Source organism: Lontra canadensis, unplaced genomic scaffold (genome assembly GCF_010015895.1).
Source record: "Lontra canadensis isolate GAN:19392208 unplaced genomic scaffold, GSC_riverotter_1.0 scaffold74, whole genome shotgun sequence".
Lineage (NCBI taxonomy): Eukaryota > Metazoa > Chordata > Mammalia > Carnivora > Mustelidae > Lontra > Lontra canadensis.
The window spans coordinates 9332467-9355751 of NW_022631068.1; the positions used below are offsets into that span (position 1 = coordinate 9332467).

Genomic DNA, 23285 nt, shown 5'->3' on the forward strand with positions numbered 1-23285 from the left:
TATTTCATTTTATGGCTCCAATGATTCTCATCAGACACCTGCCTCTATTCAGAAACACGCTCCTTTGAGTCACCGCTTTATAATGCGAAAGCCACGACTGGCTCGTCAGTGCACTACTGCCATCTGCTGGTCACAATTAACAACACGTTTCCATCTTTCTGACTCTTCAGGAAATGATTGATAAATAGTGTGAAATTAAATCCATTTGTAGAAAACAGAGGTGAAACAATCAATGATTCATCTCTGTAGTCACTGTTAAGAAGTTCCTTCTCGTTGTGTCTTAAAACAAGCTCTCAACATTCATTTATTCATCCTGAGCTATAGGATGAAGACAGATTCTTTATTTGCATGATTCCATTTGTTTTCTTCTGGCAAACATTGGTCTTCAATCTTGCCACTCTTTCTGAGACCATATACTCCTTCCCAGCAAAGTAGTCCAAATCGCCAGCTCCAGCTGTGTGTGACCAGTGAGTTGACAATGTTGTTGCTATTGGCACATACAATAATGAGCTCTTTCAGCAGAATTTTTATTTCTTCACCTACTGCTTAGACAAATAAAGTTGTGGTCAGCTTTGTTGGTTTAGTCAGACCTAAGAAAAAAAGGAAAACTGGCCAAGAGTTTAAAATTGTAAGCCTACCTATAAAATGCCATAGTTTATCTGACTTCAACACAGGTAAGAACTTCCTGGAGGGACACATAAGTTGTCATTCTTGTAACAACACCCTCATCTGTTGAACTCCTAGATGTTTAAACTTGACTATAAGTTTGAGATGTTGTGGCTCATATCTTGACTTAGCAGAGAGGACCAAATATTTTTAAGTTTATGCTTCTGTACAATTTTAAACTAATTTAGTTCATCATGGTGAGATGTCAAATGTAATACTCAGTCCTTGAGGTCTCTGTGACCTACATACTTTTCAAATTCCTGATCTCTTCACTAGCCAGCTAGTACATTCCCTCCTACCAGTATGCATCTCAGTTTACCTCTGGTGAAAGCTTTAAAATCAGGCTGCCACATGCTGCTAGAGTGGCTTCGAATATAAGGATATAGTCCTCACTGCCACAGGGTAGGAAGTAGTCTAACACTAAAACCTGATATTATTTTCTGCTTTCTCATCCCATTCCTGGCATCAGTTGTCACAAGTTAGGTCTTATAGGAGAGAATCCCTGAGACTGAGAGAGGTGTAAGATATTTATTAAGTCTTTTTTAAAGAATGGCTTTGGGATCAATACTCAGGGCAGGAAGGTGGAGGAAATAGGATTGAGCAGAGGGAGAATGGTTGGACCTTTACACCCATCCTTCCATCAGTCAGTGGATGCAGACCAAGGGAGGAAGGGCATGCTTTTGGATGAAACAGTTGTTCTCTGAAACTAAAACAATCCTAAAAGGACTAAAAGCGGAAGGGAGATATGGTGGTGAATCTTGTGGCAAAGCAGTAAGTATGTTTTCAAATTGGTTGAGTCTGTGTGTCCAGAAATTGAATTAATAATTCCAAGATTTTGACCAAGAAAAAATAATCACGAATGGCATCCTATGGCAAAAACTGCCATTTCCAGGCCAAAGCCATGTGGGCTCTCAGATTGTTTGTACTGTGCCACAGCCTACAGCAATCTTTTAAGGCTCTTATATATAAAGAGGCCTTTCTTTATTGCATAGATATAAGCTCCACCTTATTAGCGTCAGGTAGAAATCTCTCTGAGGTTCCTGACCTGTTGTTCCAACCGGCATTAACTTCCCTCAGCCTAGAATTCTCAGTGTTGGGGAGATTCAAAAATATAGTGCCTTTGTATGTTTGTAAAACATAATTTACAAGGTAATTATCCAATATGATAATTATTGCCAAAAGCATATAAAGCTTTGAGTCATAAGCATGATGTGATGCCTAGATCTGCCAGTTACTTTTTATGTGACCTTGAACAAGCCATTTGGCTTTAAGCCCTTTACTTCAATATTCCCTATTTTGTTAACTCAGTGTATTAATACCTACTTCATTCCTCTGTGAATATAAAATCAGAAAACGGTGTGAAGGAGCTTTGCCAAAGGTGAGGTGTGACATAAAGGCCACGAGTAGCTTCTTAGCTCTGGACCTGCAACCCACCTCTTATATCTTGCTGTGTATATCCTGAGTTGCTTTTCCTTCTTAGAGTGTGCTGGTGTGTATGTGTGTGTGTGTATTTAAAATGCTAACCTATCCCGTCCTTTTGTTGTTGTTCTTACTTAAAATATACTTAAAATACTTAAAATACTTAAAATTCCCTATCATCTACGTCTAAATGATGGATGACCCTTGTCTCTTCTCAAAACTGACACAGAACCTCTCCTCTTCGCCTCTCCTTATGCTAAGTGCTAACCTGAGGACCATTGCTTCTTCATGGGCATATTTTCAGTGTCCACAGCATATGTTTTTATCGTTATTTTAAGCTCAAAACCCTCTACATCTATAAGAGGTTAAAAAAGGGGTTAATTTTTTAAAATTCTGTGTAATAGATACAAATATGTATGTGTATATATATGTATGTGTATATGTACATATATATGTTTGTGTGTATACATGTACATATATACATGTGTGTACACATATGTATGTATATACACACCATTTTGTATACACACACAACTACCTGATATTCAAGTTGTTATGTCATTATCACATACATTTGAAATATCAATATACAAATAAAACAATAATTAGAACATGAATAAAAGAAGAACAATTATTGAAATTTTTAAATTCTTTTTTACAATTTTACTTAGCTATAGTAAAACATTGCTGCTTTCTGATCCTTTATTCTTAGCCTCATTCTATTTCAGGATCAGAGCTTTCTTGCTTTCTCCTGGGACCCATGCCATGCAGAGGAAGGTAGGCCATCCTGAGATGAAAATAGACTGGCACAGACAGGGTAGTTGGCTAAAAGACTTCAGCCTCCTGAAAATATGACTCTCTTTAGACAAATATATTTTAAGTGAGTAGAATCATAGAAATGGATAGTTCAACAAAATAGGTTAATTTATTTGTAACCCATTCTCCTTGAGCACGGAGCAGAGGAGGAAATGGACACAAGATAGGCAAGTTTTAACAGTCAGAAGCAGTAGGGAGATAAGCAGGAATAAGAGGACTGGAGGGTAGAGGGTTTCAATGGAGAATACTTGTCAATGAAGATAAGTCAGCATCTCTACAAACAGGCTATAAAATACCTTGACTAGAAGAAGGAATAAGTAAAGAACTGATGGATCTAAAGACAGTTTCTATCCCAAATCTAGATGGAGATTCTTTTGATTGCCTACCTCATTGCTTAGTTTCATTTTGAAATAAGGTGATTCTTTAATGTCGTCCTTAGTAAAGATCTATCTTTTCACAAGGATGTTCCCGGTTCTTCTCCAGAGTTTTCTGTTTTTGTTATTGTTTTTCAGTTTTCTTTTTGTATTTCTCAGAGTAGACGACTCTCGTGGACAAGATCATGCGGGGTTAAATCGGTGACTTATCCTAAGGATTTGTAGCCTTTGATCAGGGCTTTGGGTTTGGGTCAGGTCCCTTTGGAGGATGTTTCTAGTCTGCTAAGACTGTTCAAGTTCTGTGAGAATCATACTTAAAAGAAGAAAACACAGACAAGCTACGTGGGACCGACCATCACCCTGCATTTGTTATTCACATGTGTTTTGATAAGAGATTCAGCAGAAGACTCCATAGCCAAGGATCTCTGAGAAGGTGACTTGTCCAACTTTGTCCCTGACATACTGAACAATAGTAGTGAACTGATCATCTTCAGTTAGTGGCATTAGTGCCCCCAAATAGAAGAGCAATAAGCTATACTTGTCAGCACAAGGGTAAGAAAGTGTTATGAATCAGAATTAAGCCTTTGGGACTTCTTCTCATAACCCATATATCTTTTGAAAAGCTACTTGAATTCTCTATGCCTCAATTTATTCCTGAATAAAATGAGATTGGTAAGCCCTTTATCATAAACTTATTTTTAACATGGATTGGGGCTATAAATGTAAGCTACTTGGCATAGTTCTTGCCAGATTAGTCAATAAATATTATGTATTATCATTATTGTTATATGATCATAACTTATTTGGAGTTGAACAGTTCTTAAAGTATTATTCTGCATCTTCTAAGGTGCATGAATTCAGGTTACTTGTAAATATTTGAGTTGATTTTTATTTAAGGCAGAAACTTGTATGATGTCTGATGCAGAAACTCATATGTAGTGAAACACTTTACACATATTTGCTCCTTTCCATTTGAAGATGGATTTGTCAAGTAAACCTGCTTTGAAGAGGGAACAACTCCCCCACCCCTGGCCTGCCTCATAACAATTAGTCCTTCTGATATACGTGCCTCAAGGTTCCCCTGGGTGGCTCAGTCGGTTAAGTGTCTGACTTCGGCTCAGGTCATGATCCCAGGGCAGGGGTGAGGGTGGGGGGAGTCCCTGCTCCACGGGGAGCCCACTTCTTCTCTTCCTCTCTGTTCCCCCTTGCTCCTTCTCTTTCACTCTCTCCTGTCTCTCTCTCTCAAATGAATAAATTAACTCTTTAAAAATTAAATGTGTGTATATGCATATATGAGATATATATGTGTGTATATCATGTATATATGCATATATGCATATATTATATATGTATATATATTCCATTTTATGCCCCCCACCACTTTGTTGATTCTTTTTTTAAAAGATTTTATTTATTTATCTGAGAGAGAGAGCATGAGGCAGTGTATGTGAGAGAGAGAGAACACAAGAAGCGGGAGGAGGGAGAGGGAGAAGCAGACTCCTGCCAGGCAGGGAGCCGGATGTGGGGCTCTATTCCAGGACCTTGGGATCATGACCTGAGCTAAAGGCAGAGGCTTAACCAAGTGAGCCATCCACAGGCCCTGTTGATTCTTTTTACTCATTTCCTTATTTGTTTCTAAATGTGAAGCATTACCATGGTTCTGAAGCCAGAGATAAAGGCAATGGTGTACTAAGGGGAATATCACTTCCCTCCATCCCTTCTATCCTTTTCACCCTGACTCCTTGCACCTTCTGAAGGCAGCCATTTTCAATATAATGTAGTTTATCCTTCCTGTGTTTCTTTTTGCACAGCAAGCAAGTACATATATATATTCTTATTTCCTCTTCTTTGTAAATACAGGTAAAATGCTATAGATTATATTTCATGTAAACAGAGTATTTGCTTGTAGAGCTCTCATTCTGTTTTTACAGCTACAAACTATTCTGTCTTGAAATGCATCATAATTTTTAAATTATTTTTCTATTTATAAGCACTCAGGCTGCTTTCAATATTTTGTATTTATAAAAATGATTCAGTAAACTTGTATATATGTATTTTCATATATTTACAGATAAAATTCCCAGAGGAGAAATTGCTAGATCAAAATGCAAATACATATGTAGTTTTGTTGACTGTTGCTAAATTCCCTTCAAAAAGGATTGTTCCAATTTGCATTCTTGTCAACAAGTACTTTAAGCAATCTTTTAACTACCAATAAGTATTAGGTTCATTTACTCTATAATTCTTATTGAGTCAAAAATAGAGATTATACAGTTACAATTCTTTTTAATTAGGGAAAAATATATATTTTTGCTCTAAACTCATCATTCATAAATTATAATTATCAAAGATTCTTTATCTTATTCTGACCCCCATCACAATTCCATGCATTGAATGATTAAGATTTTGAAGTCTAGCAAAACTGGGTGTGAATTCCAGAGTTTTCATTTATGTGATATTAGCAGTTTGTCATTTCTAAAAATCTGGGTTTTTCGTTCTATGTAATTGGTTCTAATTATATTTCCTATTATGTATATTATTATGATTAAAGAGAATTACCTCTGAAATCTTTACATACAGCATCTGGAATAGGGTAAGCTTCAAATTATATTTTTTTCTTTCCCTAAAACACTTTGGGGAATTGAGATTTGATTAAATTTTGATTTTTAGAAATTTTGCTTGCTTTCTTTTTGTCAATGAGTTTCATATTTTATTTTTATATCTTTTGTCAAAATTTGTTTCCTATTGCAGCACATTTTAGATAATTTTACTTCAAGATTTTGGAAATAAAGCAAAACTGACAAAATCATAATACATAAGTCTTAAAAAATTAGTTTTTTAAAGGATTCTAAAATACATCTGAAGACATTTTTCTTTTTCTAAAAAGCATGAGTCATAGATGAAGAACAAACAAAATTGTGTTTGTTTCTGTTTTTTTTTAATAAGGGTAAAGAGCTTTATTCTGTATATCTTTTAGTGTAGATAAATGTTCTATAACAGACATTTATTCTCTTTGTAAACTGAAAATAATAACACAAAAGCTACATATGCCCAAATACATGTATCAAAGTATGGATGCCAGTTTTTTTCATTCTAACAGGTTTTCTGTAATTTATATCTTAGTACATTTCATGTCAGTCTTTAATCTTTACTTAACCATTCTGCTCTGCTTAAGTGAAAGTGTTTATGAATGTCATAAGTTAGAGTGAAATTTAAGAGCTGCACTGATTCTAAAATAAGAAGTCTTTCTCTTGTATGAATATGGTAGACAAAAACTGGACTGTTTAGAGGAAGTGTTAGATAAACTGTGTAGTAATATATTTTTTTAAAGATTTTATTTATTTATTTGACAGACAGAGATCACAAGTAGGCAGAGAGGCAGGCAGAGAAAGGGGGAAGCAGGCTCCCCACTGAGCAGAGAGCCCGATGCAGGGCTCAATCCCAGGACCCTTGGATCATGACCTGAGCCAAAGGCAGAGGTTTTAACCCACTGAGCCACCCAGACACCCTAAAACTGTAGAAATATTTTTAAAACCAAAGTTTAGAAGTTTAAACAGTTTAGTGAATCTCTTTATGACAATATGAATCTCTATCCCTACTACTATCCTTTGTGTGTTGTACTTAACATTGTGTATGTGTGTGCATGTGTGTGCGCGCATGCTTGTGTATAACACAGGATGTGTATCATATTAAACTTAGTTTGTCCACTTAACTTGTTAGCTTGTGGGAGTCACAAAAAGGAAACTCGCGCATGTTTTTATTTTGACAGCACAAATTCTATAGGAGCAATTTCTATCAGAATCTCTTAAATGTAAATCTAAAAACTGGTTAACTTGTATTTACTTAGTGTGATGTACATTTTTTTCCAATATGTTCAAAACTTCATATTGAATTTAGTGCTTGTAATTTAGCATCATAGATTAGAACTGAAAAGACATAGGAAGTAATCCAGTGTAATATTAATAGTCTCTAAAATTTGCAACCTCAAAATATTTTAAGTTTCAACCATTAAAAACAATTACATATCAATTTATTTACTTATTGCCCATTCACTCAATACTTACTGAGTACCAGGAGATGTTCAAGGCTTCATATAATTGAACAAAACAGTCAGTGATTCTGCACTGATGTTGATTATATTCTAGAGCAGGAGAAAATCCATAAACTATATGAATGTGAAAATTATAAGTATTTTAGAAGGTGATAGATATTGTAAATATAATTTGTAAAATATAATGTAGAACAGAGGAATGCAGGTTGAGGGTCTTTATGTTATTACAAATTATTGCAAACTTCACTTGTTGCCTAGAAATTTATTATGTTTTGGTACTATTTATCTATTACTCTCTTTTTAGACAGTCATTTCAAATATTATCCAAGATTTGGAAAAATCTAAATCCAAAGTTCTACTAACTAGAGATAACTTTTCTAAGCATTTCATGGAATTTTGTGAATTTTTGTACAGAATTTTTTCAATATTTATATTAATTATAATTTGGATTAAAAGTCATTTATGGGCTTGCATTCAGGTTTTAGAATATTAAATTTTTACTTAATAAATGAAAATTGTATTATATATTCATAAGGGCATCAAGACATTATTAAACTATTTACATGATAATACATTGCTACTTTAATCAGAAAAATAATACCCCACATTGTTATGCATGTGGTGACAATAAGTTGGTGACCTCCCATTTATGCTAATTAGAGCTCTGTCTTATTGGAGCAAGAAGCAAGGCTAATTTGCACCTCCATTTATATTCAACCCCCTGAAAATGAGTTATGACTTGTGGCTGAGAGTTTTCTACTGCTTGTTGCAAAAGTATAGCAGTCCCTTGTCTTCACAGCTCTCTTCAGTTTTGAAGAGAGCTTCCCCTCTGCCTGGAGCCCTCATTCTGTAGATCAGCTCCGTGGTGCCCCTTATCACAACTGAGGTCTCCACTCAAATGTCATCCCATCAAAGAGACTTCCTCCCATGCTCTTAAAAGAGCCCTTCCCTTTGGTCACATTCTCTCATGTTGTCCATTTCATTTTCTTCAGTACTAAAGTTGATTTGTTTCCTTGTTTATTGTCACCTTGCCCTCCTACCTTAGTTCCCTAAGTGCCCAGCACCTGTCTGACTTGATCTCCACGATAACCTTGGTCTCAGCTGAGTGTCTAGCACATACCAAATGCTCAAGAAATACGTGTTGAGTGAAGAATGAAAAATTATGAGTTTTCATGTTAAACTATTCAAGGCAACTAAGTTTTCTCCCTAGTTTAGCATTTTCAATGTAGTTCTTTTCATGACTAGATGAAGTGTGAAATTAAATGATATTTTATGAAGAAAAAATGCATTTATAACAGAGTAATATATTATAGGGTAGTGTAATATGGCACATTTAGTATAGTGGTTAAGATCATGGGCTGTGGAGCCAGGTTACCAAGCTAATTCTGGCTTAGCTACTTACTTGAACAAATTACTTAACGCCTCTTTTGCCTTTTCATTTGTAAAATCAATGTAATAATAGTGTCTACCTCATACAGTTATTGCGAAGACTAAGTGAGTTTTGTCCCTGCAGTGTTTATCATAGCTCATAGTACATTGTAAACATTTGATAATATTGGCTATTAATATTATTCAGTGACTATACTTCTCATTCTTGTGATGATCCCTCTGCATAAAATAAGAAAGCACAGGTGTGATCCCCACATATCCAGTAAAATTGTGCATAAAAATTCAGGTTTGAGTACTGTTCACATTTTTAATCATGCCAATACTTCCCCTGATAGTAAAACCATTTTCATGGACCCATTTTTCTGTGCTGTTATAGAAAAATAAAACACTGGGCTATTTCAAAGATGCTAAGTATTTATGAGTGCTGAAAACTACTTGCCAGAAATTATATAAAGTGCCAACATAGCACCTTGTCCCCATGTTCCTCTGCCTTGTGAGAAGTTTATTCAAATTCTTCCCCAGAAACATGAAATGTTGGAGTTAAACTATGCTATAATGCATTCTTTAAATATACTTTCCTTTCTTTATTTCTAATACTTGGGTAAATAGTGTGTTACATTTCTTCTAAACTCAATGTGTGACGACAACTCAATAATTGGCTTGACCCACACTTAAGCTACTGCCACACTGTGACAAGAGACATCTTATTACACTTGAATGTCCTGTGTGAGATTCCTCAGGCTTCAAATATGACCATTAAGTCATGTCTTAAATGCAAAGACCAGATTCAACACCATAATGAGAACTGGAAGACGCAGAAAAAAATACTGCAAATCATTGGTGCGTTCTCCCAGAACTGAGATAGCCCAATTTAACATGGGCAACAGTGATTTTTGGCAAGTAATATTCCAATTTATTTTTGTTTTTATTTTATATTTTTTAATCATGTAAGACTTCTTAATTTTATTATTTTTTTTCCAAGTGTTTATTTAAATTCCAGCTAGCTAATACACAGTGTAATATTGGTTTCAAAAGTAAAATTTTCTGATTCATCACTTACATACAATACCCAATGCTCATTGAAAGTGTCCTCCCTAATACCCATCACCCATTTAACCCATCCCCCACCCACCTTCCCTCTGACAACCCTGTGTGTTCTCTATCATTAAGAGTCTGTTTTATGGTTTGCCTCTCTTTTTTTCAGCCTATGTTCATATGTTATGTTTCTTAAATTCCACATATGAGGGAAATCTTATGGTATTTGTTTTTCCCTGACTGATTTATTTCACTTAGCATAACACACTCTAGCTCCATCCACGTGTTGCAGTCTTAGAGGAGAATGAACACAAGCGGTAACCTCTTTGACACTGACCACAGCAACACTTTACTAAATATGTCTCCTGAGGCAAGGAAAACAAAGGCAAAAATAAACTATTGGGACTTCATCAAGATAAAAAACTTCTTCCCAGTGAAGGAAACAATCAACAAAACTAAAAGCCAACGTTTGGAATGGGAGAAGATATTTGCAAATGACATGTCTGATAAGGGATTAGTATCTAAAATCTATAAAGAACTTATCAGACTCAACACCCAAAATACAAATAATCCAGTCTCAAAATGGGCAGAAGACATGATTAGATATTTTTCCAAAGAAGACATCGAAATGGCTAACAAACACATGAAATGATCCTCACCATCAGTGATCATCAGGGAAATACCAAGTAAAAGCGCAGTGAGATATCACCTCAACCCTGTCAGAATAGCTAAAATCAACAACACAAGAAACAGTAGGTGTTGGCGAGGATGAGGAGAAAGGGGAACCCTCTTACACTGTTGATGGGCAAACTGGTACAGCCTCTCTGGAAAACAGTATGGAGACCTCAAGAGGTCAAGTTTGTTTGTTTTTGTTTTTGTTTTTTTAATTTTCACATGTATGTACAAATAAAATTGCTTGCATGAGATAGCTTGTATTACAGTTTCTGCTTCATCCTAACAGTAGACATTTTGAAAAGTGAGTGTTGACAGTTCTGGATTTAGACAGAAAAATAATCCAAAGTGCCATCCATCCTAAAAAAGGCTCCTTGCCTCAAAACATAGCCCTTGATTTAGTTTGTGGTCTTAAACTTCTCCATAGGATTCTCACCTTCTTACTCTAATACCCCTAACATACCTAACCAACAAATACATAGCATACTAACTCTACACATTAATAATAAACATCTAGTGTTTTTCTCATTTATGCCCACATATATTTCTGCCTTTAAAGAAATTAGTCTTTAGTAAGGAACATGTAGACCAATAACTTTAGTTCATACAGTAAACACCAGTATATTAGCAAGTAATATCTAGTATTTCCAAAGCATTTGCTATGCTACAGAAACTAATATAGTACTTTATAAAGCTTACGTAAGTTAATAATTCCTATAATTATGTCAGGTAGTACCAATGATCTCAATTTTACAGATAAGAGAGTTGAGGCACAGGGGGTATGAATCACTTAACTGAGGTTATTCAGAAAGCAAGTGGTGGAGCTGGGATTCTAATCCAGGTAGGATCTTCCCTTCAGGGACCAAACTTTTAAGTACTCTGCTAAAATCAAGGTTTGACTATAATTTTACTAGGACAAAGATAAGTAAAATGTAATTAAGCTTTGAGGTAAGATGCAGAATAGAGAGCTTTCAAGGAAAATGAGGGAAGATATGACATATGGAATGAGTTTTGAAGGATACATAATTTTCAAGCAGATGATCAAAGGACAGATATTTCAGGAAAGGAGCAAAAGCAAAGAAAGAGGGATTGATGATAATTGGAACTGTTGTAAACATCTCTTTGCTTCCTGAATAATGTTCAAATTACTTAAGCTAGCCTTGAGGGGCTAATTTGATCTTCCTCCAACCTAAATATCTAGTCCTGTTTTTTTATTTTTGTTTTTTGCTATTTATTTTACATTTTGTAATGTGTTGTTTCTTCTTCCATTTTCATGCTTTCCTACCTCTATTCCTCTATCAGTGTTATTCCAACCATATGAATCTACTCTGTATGTCTCCACCTGTTCATCTTTTACTTAACCTTCAAGGCCTCGTTTAGAAATGCCTTCCCCTTCATAAAACATTTCCCTCCAGGGCAGAATTTTCCATTTCTCTTCCTATCCTGATCCTTAGCACTTTCTCTATTCTTCTCCATGTGGCTCATTACCTCACACACACAGCTTACCTCTTAATGTATTTATGTGTCGTTTCATTCATCCATTAATAATTATCCTAGCTAGATAACTATCATCTATCTGTACAAATAATCTACTAAAAAGTTTTAAAGGAAAGTTGCAAAATAACAGTTAAGATCTTGGACTTTATAGTCTAAGACAACTAGATGGGATTACTAGCTCTGGGTTTACAGACCATCTATAAAGTTGGTGAAACAATCTGAAGTTATATTTCCTCATCCTAGAAGTGGACGTAGAATACGTCCCTCAGAGCATAGTTGTAAAGATTAAATCTAATGGTAAATGTAAAGTGCTTAGCTCAATGTGAGCACTAATGAAGTGATAGCTATGGCCGTTACTGTTGTTTAAATACACAAAATATTCCCAGGAACAAACATTTAAGAATCACAGATGAATAATACAGCAGCATTTCTCAATTTTTAGTGTTTATTCTTATTGTATATAATCATCACCCCAGGCGCTTGTTAAGATGCAGACTCTGTGTAGTTTTACTCCCAGATACTCTGATGTTCGAAGTTTTGGTTTGGGGCAAGAATCTCCATTTTTAAGAAACAACCTGAGTGACTGTACTGCAGATGATCTGGAGACTATTTTGAAAACATGCTAAAGCAGAGACATGGCCAATGAAAATTCTTAGCTAGAAAAACAATATGTGTATTAGCCAGATGTGCCAGCCTTGATGTCATCAATCTCTTATCAATCTCTTTGCCATTTTCCTTTCTCTCTCATTTTAGAAGAGGGAAAAAAAACAAAACTCTTTTCTTTATGCACGATCTTTCCAGATTATGCATTCTTTGCAAAAATAGAGGCTTTGGTGCTTACATGTAAGAACTCTCACATATCATATTTCTTTGATTCATAAAGAACAAAGGAAAGCTGTAATAAATCAAAAAAGGAGAAGATTCTATATAATAGCGATGATTTAAAGATAAAACATGTTGCTTATATAAAAGATTCATTTTTGTTTGATTAACTAAGGTTGTCTTTTTCCTGAAAATGCAATTCAGAGTTCTCCATTGTGATTTTAACTATTCTCAGAAACAGAACACTTTGTAATGAATAGCCATCAGAATATTTCTTGGGCATAGGAGAGCACCAATCAGTGAATCTCAAATCAAGATCTCATGAGGAAATGAATTTATTTTGATTCTTTCTGCTTCTTTAGGGTTTTTGGATTTTAATACTTAGCATCATTCCAGAGAATCTGACTTTAAAAAAAAATTTAAAGAGGCCCAAATATATGCAATTTTTAAAAGTCTCCCACTTGATTGTGGTCATCTAGATTTGAAACAGCCATCATCCCAACATGTGGCTTCTAGCTTCAAATCCACCAGAAGTGCTTGCTAAAAACATAAATACCTGATTCTTATCCTGGCCAATTGAATCAGAAATCTTTGAGGGTGGCTTCAGCATCTATAAATGTTAACAAAGTTTTCTGACAATTTCACGCACATTAGACAATGAGAACCCCCACCAGCTAAAATCATCCAGTTTCCTCCTCCAGTACGTGGAAAAGAAAAGAATACCAGGAACCCAGGGATAAGAGGCCTGAGAACCATTCCAGAAGCCATTCTGTTATTCTTTTTATTTTATTTCACTTTTAAAAATTGTAGACCTCAAAAAATGTTCAGTAAATAGCACAATGAACACACACACACACACACACACACACACACACACGTATATATCACCAGGCTGCAGTGATAATTAACATCATCTACTATATTTTCTTTTTATTTATTTTGTGGAAAATTAAAGTTCAAGTTTCACTAACCATATCAATTCTAGATATTTCAGCTTATATTCCTTATAGACAGCATCACTTTTCTATGTGACTTACATACAAATGTTACCCTTAAGAAATTTAACATTATTATCTAATACTTCATATTCATTTTACCCCATTGTCCCAATAATATCTTTCACAGCTTCTTTTAAAAAAAAATCATACACATCACCAAGGATCATACATTGCACATAGTTTTAAGGTTTATTTACAAACCCCAAAGCCAGAAGAAGGAAGGAAAAAATAAAAGATTAAAGAAGAAATAAATGAAATAGAGAAGATCAATGAAAGTCCTAGAAATGTAGTCTTCCAAAATTGTATCAAGATGAAAGAAAATTTGAGCAGAACAATTACTAGTAATAAAATTGGAATCAGTAATCAAACAAAACAAACAAAACAAAACAAAAAACAGAAGAAAACCTCTCAACAAAAGTTCAGGAACAGATGGCTTCATCTGTTCCTGAATTATACTAATCATTTAGAAGAAAAGTTAATGCTTACTCTTCTTAAAATATTCCAAAGAAATAGAAGTGGAAGGAAAATGACCAGATTCATTCTACAAAATCAGCATTCCCTATACCTAAACCAGACAAAGACTGCAAAAACAAACAAACAAAAACCTATAGGCCAGTATCTCCAATGAATAAATACCCTAAAAAAATATTAGCAAACCAAATTCCACAATATGTTGAAAAAATCATTCACCATGATCTACTAGGATTTATTCCAGGGATGCAAGGGTGGTTCAATATTTGCAAATCAATATGATATATCACATTGACAAGATAAACACCATATGATCATCTCAATAGATTTTTAAGAAGTATTTGACAAAATACAACATCTTTTTCTAGTTAAAAACTCTTAATAAAGGGGCGCCTGGGTGGCTCAGTGGGTCAAAGCCCCTGCCTTCGGCTCAGGTCATGATCCCAGGGTCCTGGGATTGAGCCTTGCATCGGGCTCTCTGCTCAGCAGGGAGCCTGCTTCCCCACCTCTCTCTATGCCTGCCTCTCTGCCCACTTGTGATCTCTGTCTGTCAAATAAATAAAATCTTAAAAAGAAAAAACCTCTTAATAAAGTGGGTTTAGAGAGAACATACCTCGACATAATAAAGACCGTATATGAAAAACTTACATCATACTAACATCATAGTCAATGATGAAAATTGAGAGTGTTTCCAATCAGAACAAGACAAGGATGTCCACTCTTGCCACTTTTATTCACCATAGTAATGGAAGCCCACGCTACAGCAATCAGACAAGATTTAAAGACATCCAAGTTGGTAAAGAAGTAAAACTGTACTATTTGTAGGTGACATACTATATATAGAAAACTCTAAAGACTCCACCAAAACACCATTAGAACTGATAAATGAATTCAATAAGTCACAAAATGCAAAATTAACATACAGAAATGGATTGTATTTCTACTGATAATAAAGTAGCAGAAAGCAAAAGTAAAATAACAGTGGGATGCCTGGCTGGTTCAGTCAGCAGAGTATGGGACTCTTGATCTTGGGTTATGAGTTCGAGCCCCATGTTGGGGGTAGAGTTTACTTAAGAAAAATTTATTTGATTAAATTTAAGAAAAAATAAAGAAAACAATCCTGTTGACAATTGCGCAAAAATAATAAAATAGCTAGAAATAAACTTAACCAAGGAGGTGAAAGACCTGAACTCTAAAAACTATAAAACCCTAATAAAAGAAATTGAAGATGACACAAATGGAAAGCTACTTCATGCTCTTGGATTGGAAAAACAAATATTGTAAAAATGTCCATACTACTCCAAGCAATCTACAGATTCAGTGTCATCCCTATCAAAATACTAATAATGTTTTTCACAGAACTAGAACAAATAATACTAAAATTTGTGTAGAACCTCAAAAGACCCAACACAGCCAAAGCACTCTTGAGAAAGAAGACCAAAGCTAGTGGTATCACAATCCTAGATTTCAAGATATACTTCAAAGCTGTAGTGATAATACAGTATAGTACTGGCACAAAAACTAGACACATGGATCAATAGTTTTCTTTAAAATAGAAGATTCTCCTGCTGCACGTGATTATAAGTAATTTGTCTTGCAGAAAAGTCCTCAAATGGAATTTGTTCTATTATTTCTTCTTAATTAGAAAAAGTTAACTATGATTTTCAAAAAAAGCTATTAAGTGTCCTTATTAGGGCATTATATCAGGAGGCATATGCCATACATTGGTCCCACTTTTCATGAATAAATTATAATCATCATTTGAAGGTGATGTTCATATGATTTCTTCATTGTGAAAGTACCTTTCCCCCTTTGTTAATAAGTAATTAATAAGTAATCTGTGGGATGATTTGTGAAGTTTGTACTAATATTCTCTTTCACAGAAATGCTTTACTCAATAATTTAGAATCTTTTGGTGACTCTTTCCTTAATCAATTATTACAATAGTGATTGCAAAAGACTTTTTAATTTTATCATCCTTGTTTCTTTAATGGTATTCTTCTATAAAGTAGAGCTTTTTCCTCTCCCCCTTAACACTGCATTTTGTTATTATCACCTAAGACTCATGGATTTTTTCTTTTACTAAAATATGTATACACATATACACTTTAGTATACATACTGATAATAATAACGCAGCTCAGTGAACTTTCACAAACTGAACACACTGCTGTAATTAGCATCCAGGTTAAGAATAGAGCATTATAGCACCTTGTAGCTCCCTACAATAGTTATATGTCAAGGATAACCACTATTCTGAAATCTAGCAACATTTACTAGTTTTTCCTGTGTTTATATTTGAGATAAATAGAATTATATAATATGTAGTGTTGCATTTTTGTTTTTTATGTCTGACTACTTGGGTCACCATAATTTTTTTAAAGTTTCACCCATATTGTTATACAGAACAATAGATAATTCATCTCCTTACTTTCTAGCATGGAATCATGTAAATATATCATAATTTATATATCCAATCCATTATGAATGGACATTTGGGTAGTTTGAAGACCAACATAAAAATAGTCTCATGAACATTCTAGCATATATGTCTTTCGGTGAACTCATACATAACTTTTTGTTGTTGTTCTTGTTCTTTTAAAATTCAATGGGATATAATCCATTGCTGTCATAATTCCATTTGATGCTCAAATTTCCCAAATTTCACCGGTTCCTTCAAGCAGGCTTCTGGGTCCTTTAACAAGTCTGATTAATTTGTCTTTTACTGTCTGACACATAAGATAGTTTAGGCTTGCCTTAAATTTTCCCAGATGTAGACCTAGACTTAGCCATTTTTCCTGAGAGCCCAGGTAATGAGTAATGCTATTTAGAAATGAAGATCTAAGCACTAGATGTTTTGCTTTTGGGAGTCAATGTTTTTAGGCCTTTTTATTGGACAGTGGTAGGAAAATATATTTTAATATAAATAATGAAATTGCACTGATATTTACAATATCAACCCAATGCCACATTTTCTTCATTTTTGCCTAGTCTACATATCTCTTGTCTCTAAGTGAAATCTTTGGTACACAAAACTATTTTTGTATTTACTCAATACTACATAGTACACCAAAACTACTTGAAGAACTACAGAACTACTGTACCAAAAAAAAAACCAAAACCAACTATTATACCAACAACAAGCCAACCATTAATATTCAAGATTTCTTCCCTTTTTTGTTGTTTTCTTATATTCCACTAACATTGTACAATTCGGGTATTTGGATCAATTATTTATTTCACCCCCAACTATATTATGCTTATGTTATCAATTTGATAAGCATTTAATATTAATCATACCTGATTACGTTCAATTTAATGATTTTATGTCCATTTTGTGATTTTCTTTTATCCTTCCTGATCAGATCTTATGCTTTGCATATAAAAAGTATTAACATGATTAAAAATTCAAAATATATTTAGCCAAGTCACATTCCCTCCCTTTGCTATTCTTTTTATCCTATTCCCACCCTGTAGGCATCTACTTTGATTAGATTTTGGAGTATTGTTACTTCGTTTTTATTTTTGCAAAAGTAAGATTATATATATTTATTTTCTTCTACATTATTTTATAAAATTTGTATGCTCTTGGGCATATTGCTTTTTCTAACTAATAATAATATATCCTGGAAAATCACTCCATATCACTTCATGGATACTATTCTCTTTCTTTTTATAGCTGTTTAGTACTGTGATAATGCATCATAATTTATCAAGTGATTTCTTTACATATGAGAAAAAGACAAAAGGCAAAAGGATGTTCCCAATGTTTTGTTTTTATAAATAATGGCAAATGAATACGTGTATGTGCTTGGTTGTGTATGTGGTATTTTGGAAGATGACTTTTCATGTTGATTCCTAGCAGTATAGTAGGTCAACCAGTATATGCTATGGAAAGTTTAGTTTACTTTTTGTTTATTTGTTTGTTAATTTATTTATTTATTAAGAGAAGGAGAGAGGGGAGGTGGGGCAGAGAGGCTACATGCCCAGTGTGGAGCCCCATCTGAGATCATGACCTGAGCCAAAATCAAGAATCTGATACTTAACCAACTGAGCCATGCAGGTGCCTTGTTGTTGTTTTAGTCTTACTACCAATTTCCACTCCAGTGGGTGGTAACGTGTTGTATTTCTATCAGCAGAGTAAAGAAAGCCTGTTAATTCACAGACTTACAAACAGAATGCATCAAATGTTTAAAAATTTTCACCAATCTGATAAATGAAAATGGTATCTGAGTGTAGTTTTAGTATTCAATTTTATTTTTAACAAGTGAAAACTGAATGTTTTGTCATGTTTTAGGACCAGCTGTGTATTTCTGAAATTGTCCATGTCATTTTCCCGTTTTTCTTTTGAATTTTTCATATTTATTTCCCTGATTTTAACAGCTCTCAACATACTAGAGATACTGCCCATTTTTTATGACATAAATTGAAAACATTTTCTCTGAGTTTTTTTCATTGCTTTGGTTTTACTTTGATTTTTCTTGATATTATTTTCTTTATGTAGCCCAATTTACTAATAATTTCTTCCAATATATCAGAGTATTCGACTCAGCTAAAAAAGTCTTTCCTCAGACTGAAGTAAAAAGGTCAGTGATATTGATATCTAGTATTGCTCTATTTTCTTACTTTTAAATCTTTGACTTAATTGAGGTTTATTTTTATGTGTAGTAGGAGGTAGGGATGTAGTGCTAGCTTCTCCCCACCCCCAGTGGTGAACCAGTTGTTCATCTGTGTGTTTTAATATTTCATTTTTCATTTCATATTTTGCATGATTTGCATGCCACTTTTATCAGATACTAAATTTTTATATGTACATTCTCTATTTCTACATTTTCTTTAATTTTACTGAGTTGTGTATTCATGTACCAGTGCCAAAAGGGGAATACACTTGTGAGTTATTCAGTGACAGAATCATAGGCACTTTTGATTTTGTTCATCACTGAAACCAAGAGACAGGCCATTGAGAGTTGAAGGGAATGTCATTTGCAGAAACTATTGTTTCAACTCAGTTAATGCTAGAGCTTTATTTGATTACCATTTTGGTGTTCTTTATTTGTTTTGAAGAGATGAGAGTATTATTGAAAATCCAGATGTTTTATTTAGTTTAGAACTCGTCACTTTTAAGAGGAAGGATTTAAAATATACATCTTATGCTCTTCTCTTCCAAGTTAGATTTCTTTTTAAAATGAAGTTATTATATGTGGACTTTGATATTGGCTTTGATTTTTATTTACTTAAATGAATGATAGCAAAATATAGAAACTAAATGAAAACTCTGTAAATGGTACTTATTATAGCAAAAGAAAAAGGCTTTTAGAAAGTCTTTTCAATTTCTTAAAATCAATCAGTGGAGCTAAACTGGATTATGTATGCATATATTAGTCACTCAGACATTATCATCTGTTGAAATTGAAATAACTTTTTTTAAGTTATGAGGTTTTTATTTCTTTGTGACATTCTTTATTCCATGGAATGCACCATTCTTTTATATTGCCTTTAGATTTCTATGTTTTTTTCTATATTAGAACTACCACTTAAACAAAGATATAGTATTAATCATAACTTATATTTGTCTAGTGCTTCAAAATATTCTGTAATGGAGACCAATTACCTCATTTTGTCACTGGGACATATGGATACTGACTGCCACATTTGAGCTGGACCTACTTAATCCAGACATCATTCAATACACTGTATACCTGCAGGGTTTTGTTTACAGAGGACATTGCCAAGACTACAAAGGATTACTTAAAAAAAAAAACACTGAATTTATTTTATAGAAGGATAATTGAACACATTTTACTATGTAATTAATATAGGAGATAATACATATATATGTGTGTCATTGATAAGGATATAGTGATAGTATGATATTCTTTAACATTTTTTAATTTTCGAAAAATTTTTAAAGGTTTTATTAATTTACTTGAGAGAGAGAGAGAGAGAGTACAAGCATGGAGGAGGGGAAATGGGAGAGGGAGAAGTAGACTCCCTGCTGAGCAGGGAGCCTGATGTGGGGCTTGATTCCAAGACCCCAAGATCACAACCTGAGCCAAAGAGATGCTTAACTGACTGAGCCACCCAGGCACCCCCTGATATTAATTCTTAATTGCCGTGCAACAGAAGGACCAAAGGCCTTTGCCAACATTAACATGGGGAACAAACTGTGTGTTCTAGTTTTTGTCACTTCTTGAGCTATGCAGTTCTATGCCGATTCTGGTGGCTCTTGTTGATTGTGCTAAACTAATTCATGCCTTTTTTTTTTTAAAGGGCTAATTAGAAAGGAAATAAAAATATTTTGAGCACTGCAATATCTTTAAACTTATTTTTATATCACATCTAATACAGTGAGTATAAGCTGTTTTTGTTGATGAATTTTTACACATTTGTATTAAATAATCCTTGTTAACTAAATCTTATAACAATAATTTCCCTCTAATATAAACTGAACTCTGCTTCAGGACAAACTCCCAAATATTAGTTGCTTAACACAGATGATGTGCCTTTTTTCCCCTGATGCAAAGTCCCCTGTGCTTTTCTTCCTAGCAGTGTTTCAGAGTCCTAGATTTATGCATCTGAGGACTTTGTTCTCTCAACATATGACCTCCACTCTCACAGCAAGAGAAAGGAGAAGGAACATGGAGAACAAACATTTGTTGTTCCTTCTGACTAGAAGTGGCCATGTCACTGTCCCTTGTACTTACAGCCCACTGGTCAGAACTATTCACTTGGCCCCAACCTAACTACAATCTAACTATGAGGGAAATGTTGGGAAATGTTGCCTAGCAAATAAAGTATTTGCTGAGTCTCTCTCTGTCACTTGTTCTTGCTTTTGGAAAATCCTTGCTCATAAACCTAGGGAAATCTTCCTTTTCTGTTTATATGTGTTTGAGGTTTTCTTCCTCCTGCAGTTCTGAGCACTTCATGTTTTCTGCCTGGCTGCCTCTATGTTCCACCCCTGTGTGTTGGTGAATATATAGAGAAATAGAGAAAGTGTAGAATCTGCTCTCTCTGGAGGACAAATGGCTTGATTGCATTCAGAGCTAAGAGGCCCATGATGGGTGTAGATCTTGAAGCCACAACGCTCTCTGTGTGACATGTATAAGCCACTGCTAGGTCAAAAGACTTCATGTATTCCTGTTTAATCTTTTCATGTCCAGTATACAGACTATAGCTAAGTAGTTAAACTTCCAAGAGATACGATTTTTCAGTTTTTGTACCACCTCAAGCTTAATAGGCTGTCAGCAAGCTAACTTTATGCAAAAATTTCTGCTGGATTTATCAATGCCGTCCTTCATTACTGAAGCAGTTTACCACCTGAAAGATAGGTTTGAGACACAGAATTATAATCAGGAGAACTAAATTATCTTTTTTTTTTTTTTTTAAATTCTGTCACTAGCTAGTTGTTTTCCTCTCTGGGGATTTCACTTAACTTCTCGGTACATTAGTTTCTTAATCTGTTAAATGAAAGTGCCTTTATGTGAGTCCCTTTCCAAATTTTAAATACACACATGTGCACACAGACACATCCTGCTTTGTTTTGACTTCATAATAAAATCTGTCTTAGGACCCCTAAATGAGAAAATAAAAATTTTCTCACTGACAAAGAAGTACAGGAAGAGAACAGGTCTATTCTTTTTTTAAATTTTTTTTTTTTTATTTATTGGACAGACAGAGATCACAAGTAGGCAGAGAGGCAGGCAGAGAAACAGGAGGAAGCAGGCTCGGAGCAGAGACCCCGATGCGGGGCTCGATCCCAGGACCCCAGGATCATGATCTGAGCTGTAGGCAGAGGCTTTAACCCACTGAACCACCCAGGTACCCTGAGAACAGGTCTATTCTTATACTCTGGATCAAAATCTGAGGTACAGCTATCCAATTCTAGATCTTCTATTTAGATATGCCCCATATATCCAATTCTAGAAGAGTCTTTGAAATCTACTAAATCAGATGTTTTCAGGAATTTTCCAGCTTCCAATATCTCTGAATTTATAATCCAAAAGGAAGAATGAGGTTGGTTCTGTTTTTTCTCTATAGATCTAAGTTAATAATTCATTGCAACTAAGGAAACATTTGAATTGAGTTTCCCATCAATGAGGCAGGTTTTCCCTGCATTTACCTAACATTTAAAAGGTAGCAAAGAATCATATTTTAAGTCAGTGAGATACTTCCATGTAATTCAATGCATAAAATGTTTACAAGTGTTTTTTTGGTTCATGCTTTTTTTCCTAGAGAAACAGACGTGTCCTAAACTTCTATATCAAAGATATAAATACACAATTAGAAGTATTCTCTTATGCAAAATACAAGGTGTTTTGTTTTCATAAAACTAAATAACTTTAGTCTGATTCAGAAAAAACTCAGAAAATCACATTATTTAATAAAAATTTTAAGTGATATTTCTTAGTGAGAAATTCAGTCTGATTCTGGGGTAAAAAATACACTAAAAGCATCATGAGAAGTTTTTCTGGAAATACTCACATCTTAGAAAGACCATGGATTACTAGATCCTTATAAGAAATCTCTTTTACTCTCTAGATAGTTTACCTCTGGTTTCTGAACTAAAAGTTCAGAGTATCTTGTTCAGTAAGGCCAATGAGGAGCCTGAGGACAAACATGGAATTGTGTTTTCTGGTTTTCTGACATTTAAATTATTTACACAGTTTTGAAACTCTTCCATGGGACACTACTTCCATCACCTCCTTTAGAAAAGTGAGCCACTCCAGTGAATGACATGGCCCACTGGGTGTTACACAGGTATTTGAACACTTCTCACACATAAACCCCTACTTACATGTGTCCGACAGATATGCATATGCCTTTATACACATTCCATGACGATTATTATCATTCACCCAGTGAACTACATTCCACTTTTGATCTTTTCATGCTATTTCTGAGGTGTGAACAAAATTCATATCTAAGGTAGAATGCTAGGATGCTAGTGCCCTGCTAATGATTTAAATAACCCACCTGAAAGACTCTCATATGTCACTGATCCTAAAAGAAACACTTGAGCAATATGCAAATGAGAGCATCCCTTGTTAAAATTTAGTTCATTGAAAACCAGTTCCAC

The 23285-nt window shown here is 34.4% G+C and overlaps 1 long non-coding RNA gene across 1 annotated transcript; it reads left to right on the forward strand.

Moving 5' to 3' along the window:
* Positions 1-5158: 5158 nt before the first annotated feature.
* LOC116881435 lies at positions 5159-21175 on the forward strand. The gene is made up of 3 exons (XR_004385408.1): positions 5159-5170; positions 11231-11237; positions 21103-21175. It is a non-coding gene; the product is annotated as an uncharacterized LOC116881435 (long non-coding RNA).
* Positions 21176-23285: the final 2110 nt, after the last annotated feature.